The sequence below is a fragment of the Oryctolagus cuniculus genome, chromosome 7, assembly GCF_964237555.1.
Source record: "Oryctolagus cuniculus chromosome 7, mOryCun1.1, whole genome shotgun sequence".
NCBI lineage: Eukaryota > Metazoa > Chordata > Mammalia > Lagomorpha > Leporidae > Oryctolagus > Oryctolagus cuniculus.
The window spans coordinates 74372070-74378271 of record NC_091438.1 but is presented as its reverse complement, the minus strand read 5'-3'; the positions used below and the strand labels follow the sequence as shown (position 1 = coordinate 74378271).

Here is a 6202-nt window from a genome sequence, read left to right as displayed (position 1 = left end):
ATGAATTCTTTAAGTGCTAAATTGTATTCAGCAATGCAGCCATCAGGTCCCCCAGATTTTCTTTGTTAAGCTTTTGGTTAATGATTTAATCCCCTTTTCGTTATTTGTTATTATTCTATTCAGATTTCCTATTTCTCATAATTCTGCCTTTTAGGCAGCCTGTTTCTAAGAAATTCTCCATTTTTTTTCTAGGTTATCCAATTTGTCAGTATATAATTATTCTTAGTAGTCTGTGTAAACACTTTGTATTCCTGCGGTATCAGTGTAATGATTCTTTTTGGTTTGTAATTTTATTTATTTGAGCCTGTTCTCTTTTTATCCTATTTAATCAAGCTAAAAATTTGTCATTTTTTTTTCAAAACACTAATTCTAAGTTGTATTAACATTTTCTCTTTTTTCCTCAACTTTCCTTCATTTATTCCCTCTCTTAAAACTGTATTTACTCTCTTCTGCCAACTGTAAACTTACTATGCTCTTATATTTCTAGTTCCTTGAGGTGGAATGTTAATTCTTTTTTTTTTAATTTATTTATTTATTTGAAAGTCAGAGTTACACAGAGAGAAAGGAGGAGCAGAGAGAGAGAGCGATCTTCCATCTGCTGGTTCACTCCCCTGTTGGCCACAACGGCCAGAGAGGCACCGATCTGAAGCCAGGAGACAGGAACTTCTTCCAGGTCTCCCATGCGGGTGCAGGGGCTCAAGGATCTGGGCCATCTTCTACTGCTTTTCCAGGCCATAGCAGAGATCTGGATTGGAAGTGGAGCAGCCAGGACTTGAACCAGCACCCATACGGGGTGCCGGCACCGCAGGTGGCAGCTTTACCCACTACACCACAGCACCGGCCCCAATACTTTTTTTTTTTTTTTGGGTGCAGAAGACTTTATTGATGGTTTCATGACAAGGTAGGGCTCCCTAAGCCCCTCCCCTCCTCCAGGGGGTCTGGGATGGAAACTGTGAAGGGGGGCAGATTCTCAGCATGGTGGGGACTGAGTGGGGGCAGGGACTCCCCAGCGGCTGAGGGCCTCTCGTCCTCCTCTGGTGCTCTCGATGGGGTCGGTGGTTTGAGGGCTCTTACTCCTTGGAGGCCATGTGGACCATGAGGTCCACCACCCTGTTGCTGTAGCCAAATTCGTTGTCGTACCAGGAAATGAGCTTCACAAAGTGGTCATTGAGGGCAATGCCAGCCCCAGCATCGAAGATGGAGGAGTGGATGTCACTGTTGAAGTCGCAGGAGACGACCTGGTCCTCGGTGTAGCCCAGGATGCCCTTCAGGGGGCCCTCGGACGCCTGCTTCACCACCTTCTTGATATCGTCATACTTAGCAGCTTTCTCCAGGTGGCAGGTCAGGTCCACGACAGACACGTTGGGGGTGGGCACACGGAAGGCCATGCCAGTGAGTTTCCCATTCAGCTCGGGGATGACCTTGCCCACGGCCTTGGCAGCGCCAGTGGAGGCAGGGATGATGTTCTGGGCAGCCCCGCGGCCGTCACGCCACAGCTTCCCAGAGGGCCCGTCCACGGTCTTCTGGGTGGCGGTGATGGCGTGCACCGTGGTCATGAGCCCCTCCACGATGCCGAAGTGGTCGTGGATGACCTTGGACAGGGGGGCTAAGCAGTTGGTGGTGCAGGATGCATTGCTGACAATCTTGAGAGAGTTGTCATACTTCTCGTGGTTCACGCCCATCACAAACATGGGGGCATCGGCGGAGGGGGCAGAGATGATGACCCTTTTGGCTCGGCCCTTCAAATGAGCCCCGGCCTTCTCCATGGTGGTGAAGACGCCAGTGGATTCCACCACGTACTGGGCACCAGCATCACCCCACATGATGTTGGCGGGATCTCGCTCCTGGAAGATGGTGATGGCCTTCCCGTTGATGACCAGCTTCCCGTTCTCAGCCTTGACCGTGCCGTGGAACTTGCCGTGGGTGGAATCATACTGGAACATGTAGACCATGTAGTGGAGGTCAATGAATGGATCATTGATGGCGACAACATCCACTTTGCCAGAGTTAAAAGCAGCCCTGGTGACCAGGCGCCCAATGCGGCCAAATCCGTTCACTCCGACCTTCACCATCGTGTCTTGGGGACGCGCTTGCACTGCACAAGAAGAAGCGGCTGCCTGTCGAACGGGGTGGAGCAGAGAGCCAATACTTTTTTTTTAATGTATGTGCTTATTACTGAATCTTTTCACCCTAGGGCTACTTTTTCTGCATTCCATAAATTTAACTTTCTTGTGCTTTTATTTTCATTTGTCTCTAAGTTTTTTTTTTTTTATTTCTATTTTAGTGTCTTCATTGATTCATTTGGTTCAAGTGTGTTGTTCCTCATATTTGTAAATTTTCCAACTATTCTCTGTTACTGATTTCTAATGCACTCAGTGTGACCAGAATAGTAATTGAAAGGATTTCAATCTTCCTAAATTTGCTAGTCATTTTGTTCGGAATATATAACTATTCTTTGAGAACATCCCATAAACACATAAAAAGATGGCATTTTCTTCTGCTTTGGACAGAACATGATGTATTTGTTTAGGTCCATTTGTTCTATAGTAGTTTGCTTTCTTATTGATGTATCTACCAGTAAGAATATGATATTAACTTTTCAATCATTATTGAATGTCTTCTTTTTTCCTCCAGTTCTATTAACATTTGCTTTTATTACATATTTAGAGGCTCTGATGCAACATGCATGTATAATTATGTTCTTCTGATAGATCAATCTATTTATTATTATATAATGATCTTCATGATCTATTTGCCAAATTTCATTAATGTTTCTTTTGTCTGTTATCAGGATAGCACACATGCATTATCTTTTGATTATCAAGAGTTGCCTGCATTAGCATTTTTCACTCCTTTACTTCCAGTCCAAGAGTATTTAAAGTGAAAGTAATTTCTGGCAGGCAAATAAAATTTCACTTGTAAATTCTATTCAGCCACTGTGTCTTTTGATTTGAGAATTTCATCTATTGACATTTAATTATTAATAGGTAAGCATTAACTATTGTCATGTTGCTAATTGTTTGAATGGCTTTATTTTTTGGTAACTTTCTTCTCTTTTGCTGTCTTCCTTTGTGATATAATAATTTTTGCAGTCTTATGATTTGTTTCCATTCTCTAGCTCAGAACATTTACAAAAGGTTCTATTGTTTGTGATTATCATAAGGCTAACATGTCTGTTTTATAAATTTATTTAAAATCTCTTTTATATATTTTAAATGAAAACTTTGACCATGTATAAAAACTCTATGCTTTACCTTCGCCTCTCCTGACATATTATTCACCGATGTCATAATTCATGTCATATATGTTGCATACCATCTAACAAATTATTATAATTAAAGTTATTTTAATACTGTTTTCTTTAACTTTTATGCTAGAGCAAAAACAATTTATATATTACCATTACAGTATGTATTTTGAACTTCTATTATGTATTACCTTTAGAGTGAGTTTTATATTTTCATATGCTTTCACATTGGTTAGCATCTATTATTTAAGTTTGAAGAATTTCCTTCAGCATTTCTTGGAAAGCAGGTCTACTAGTAATGAAATTGTATATATAGATATACCTACACACACACATAAATATATTTGGCCAGCATTGTGGCACAGGGGTTTAAGCTGCCACTTGCAATGCCAGCATCCCACATTAGAGTGCCAATTCTAGTCCCAGCTACTCCACTTGTGATCCAGCTCCTTGCTGATATGCCTGGGAGAGTAATGGAAGATGATTAAAGTACTAGGGTCCCTGCCACCCATGTGGAACACCCAGATGGAGTTTTGGGTTTCTGGCTTTTGCTTGGCCCAGTCCTGGCCATTGTGGCCATTTAGAGAATAAACCAGTGGATGGAAGGATGGAAGACTAATCCCTCTCTATCACACACACATGCTCTCTTTCCTTCTCTCTGTCATCCTTTCTTTAAAATTAAAAAAAAAAAACCTTAAAAAATTTATTTGACAGAGATAGACACAGAGAGAGAGAGAGAGAGAGAGAGAGAGAGAGCACCTTCGCACTGGTTCACTCCCTAAATGCCCATAATAGGATGAATTCAGGAGCAAGAAACTCAGTTCAGGTCTCCCAAGTGAGTGGCAGGACCCCAATTACTTGAAAAATACCACTGGTTCCAGTCACCCATTATCAGAAAGCCAGAATCAGGAGAGGAGCTGGGTATCAAACCCAGGTACTTTGATGTGGGACACTGCCTTCTTAACCAGCATCCTAAATTCTTGCTCCTCTTTTTATTTTCAGTATGACAGATTAGCTGGGCATAACAAGAGAAATATACCATCTTTTCCTTACATGTCACAAGGGTAAATGACTGGTATTTCTATCATGTAAAAAGCAGATCAATAAGAGAAAAGTGTAACAAATTTATTTTATCAGAGATTTACTTGATGTGAGGCTTTTCCAACATAAAAGCAGGCTCAGGAGTAGGCATTGTGGTGCAGCAGGCTAAGTCTTCACTTGGGTTGCATACATCCCACATCAGAATGCTGGTTCAATTGCCAGCTACTCTGCTTCCAAACCAGCTTCCTGCTGCTGCAGCTGCGAGGCAGCAGATGATGGACCAAGTACTTGATCTCCTGCCACCCACTTTGGAGACCAGAATGAAATTCCTGGCTCCTGTGTTGGGCTGACTGAAGCCACTACCTGTGGCCATTTGGAAAGTAAACCAATGGCTGGAAAATCTCTCCCCATTTCTCAGTGGCTGGAAAAATCTCTCCCCATTTCTCAGTGGCTGGAAAAATCTCTCCCAATTTCTCTCCCTCTCCCTCACCTCTCCCTCTTCCTCTCCTTCTCCCACTCCCCCCCCTCCCTAATCTGCCTTTCAAATAAATAAACAAAAAGCAAACTTTTTAAAAAAAATGAAGTCCTAAAGATTCTGGGAATCTCTATTTTTTATAAGACTGATGAGAATACATAATTGTGACAAACATTATTGGACAAAAAGGTCATGATCAAATGATAATAAACAAAGGAGAGACTTCAACAAGATCTGTTTGTTCAGACTATTTCTTGTATTTCTGTGTGACATTCCTTCCCCCTGATTATGGGATAAAACACCTGTCATATGAGACTCTCTAAGAGACAAGGGGAGGTTAGAGATTGACCATTTTAGGTTTTTATTTTTATTTTTGTTTTGCATGCTTTGGAGGCACACAATTCTAGTTCCTTTGATTTATTTTTTGGGGAGAAAGGTTGACAGGAGAAAGAAGGCCAGGAGATGGTCAAAGAGTGAATTAAGAGGTACCATATTTAAGTGCAGCACTGTCTGAGCACCAACTATAATATTTTGCTTGTATGTTTTCTTTCAGAATTTGAATATATTATTCCACTCTTTCCTAGCCTACAAGGTTTCTTCTGAGATATTCACTGGTAACATTATGGGTTTCTCCGTGATGAAGATACATCAAAATTTCATAGAAAATGTGTATTATGATGAAACTATGCATAGATTTCAAAAAATTGTTCCAAAACAATTTTATCTGTTAATTTTATTTTCCATGAACTTTTTGAAGTATTCTCATATGTGATGAGTTGCTTTTCTCTGGCTCCTTTCAAAATTACTCCTTTCTTTTGGACTTTTGAGAATATGCTGTAACATGTCTTCATAAATGTCTGTTTATATGTAATCTGTGTTGAGTTCTTTAGATTTGAATATTAATTTTTGTCTCCTGCTTTGGTAAGTTTTCAGCCATGATTTCTTTAAATAAGTTTTCTTTCCTTCCCTTTTCTTTACTTCTTCTAAAGCTTCCTTATGCATATAGTAGTTTATTTGATGATGATCTATAGGTTCTAAAAATTTCACTTTTTCATTATGATTTGCTTTAGTTCCTTTGGGTAATTTCCTATGACTTGTCTTCTTTATTCTGCTTATTTAAGATCTCCGTTGAATTCAATTCAGTCATTATGTTTTTCAACTCTAGAATATCTGTCTGGTTCTTTTTTATGGTTTCCACATCTGTTGAATGTCTCATTTTGTTCACATATTATTCTCCTGACATTATTTGGTGTCAGTTTTTTATTGTAGCTTATTTACTTCCTTTTAAAAAAATTACTTATTTGAAAGGGAAAGTGACAAAGGCGCAGCAGAGTGGAAGTCTACTACCTGATATTTCTCTCTCCAAATGCCCACAAAAGCCAGAACTGGGCTAGGTCAAAGCAAGGAACCAGGACCTACATTCAGGTCTTTCATGTGGA

General features: G+C 40.3%; 1 pseudogene; it reads right to left on the bottom strand.

Moving 5' to 3' along the window:
* Nucleotides 1-850: 850 nt before the first annotated feature.
* On the bottom strand, nt 851-2138 carry LOC138850594 (glyceraldehyde-3-phosphate dehydrogenase pseudogene; annotated as a pseudogene).
* Between the last annotated feature and the right edge of the window lie 4064 nt (nt 2139-6202).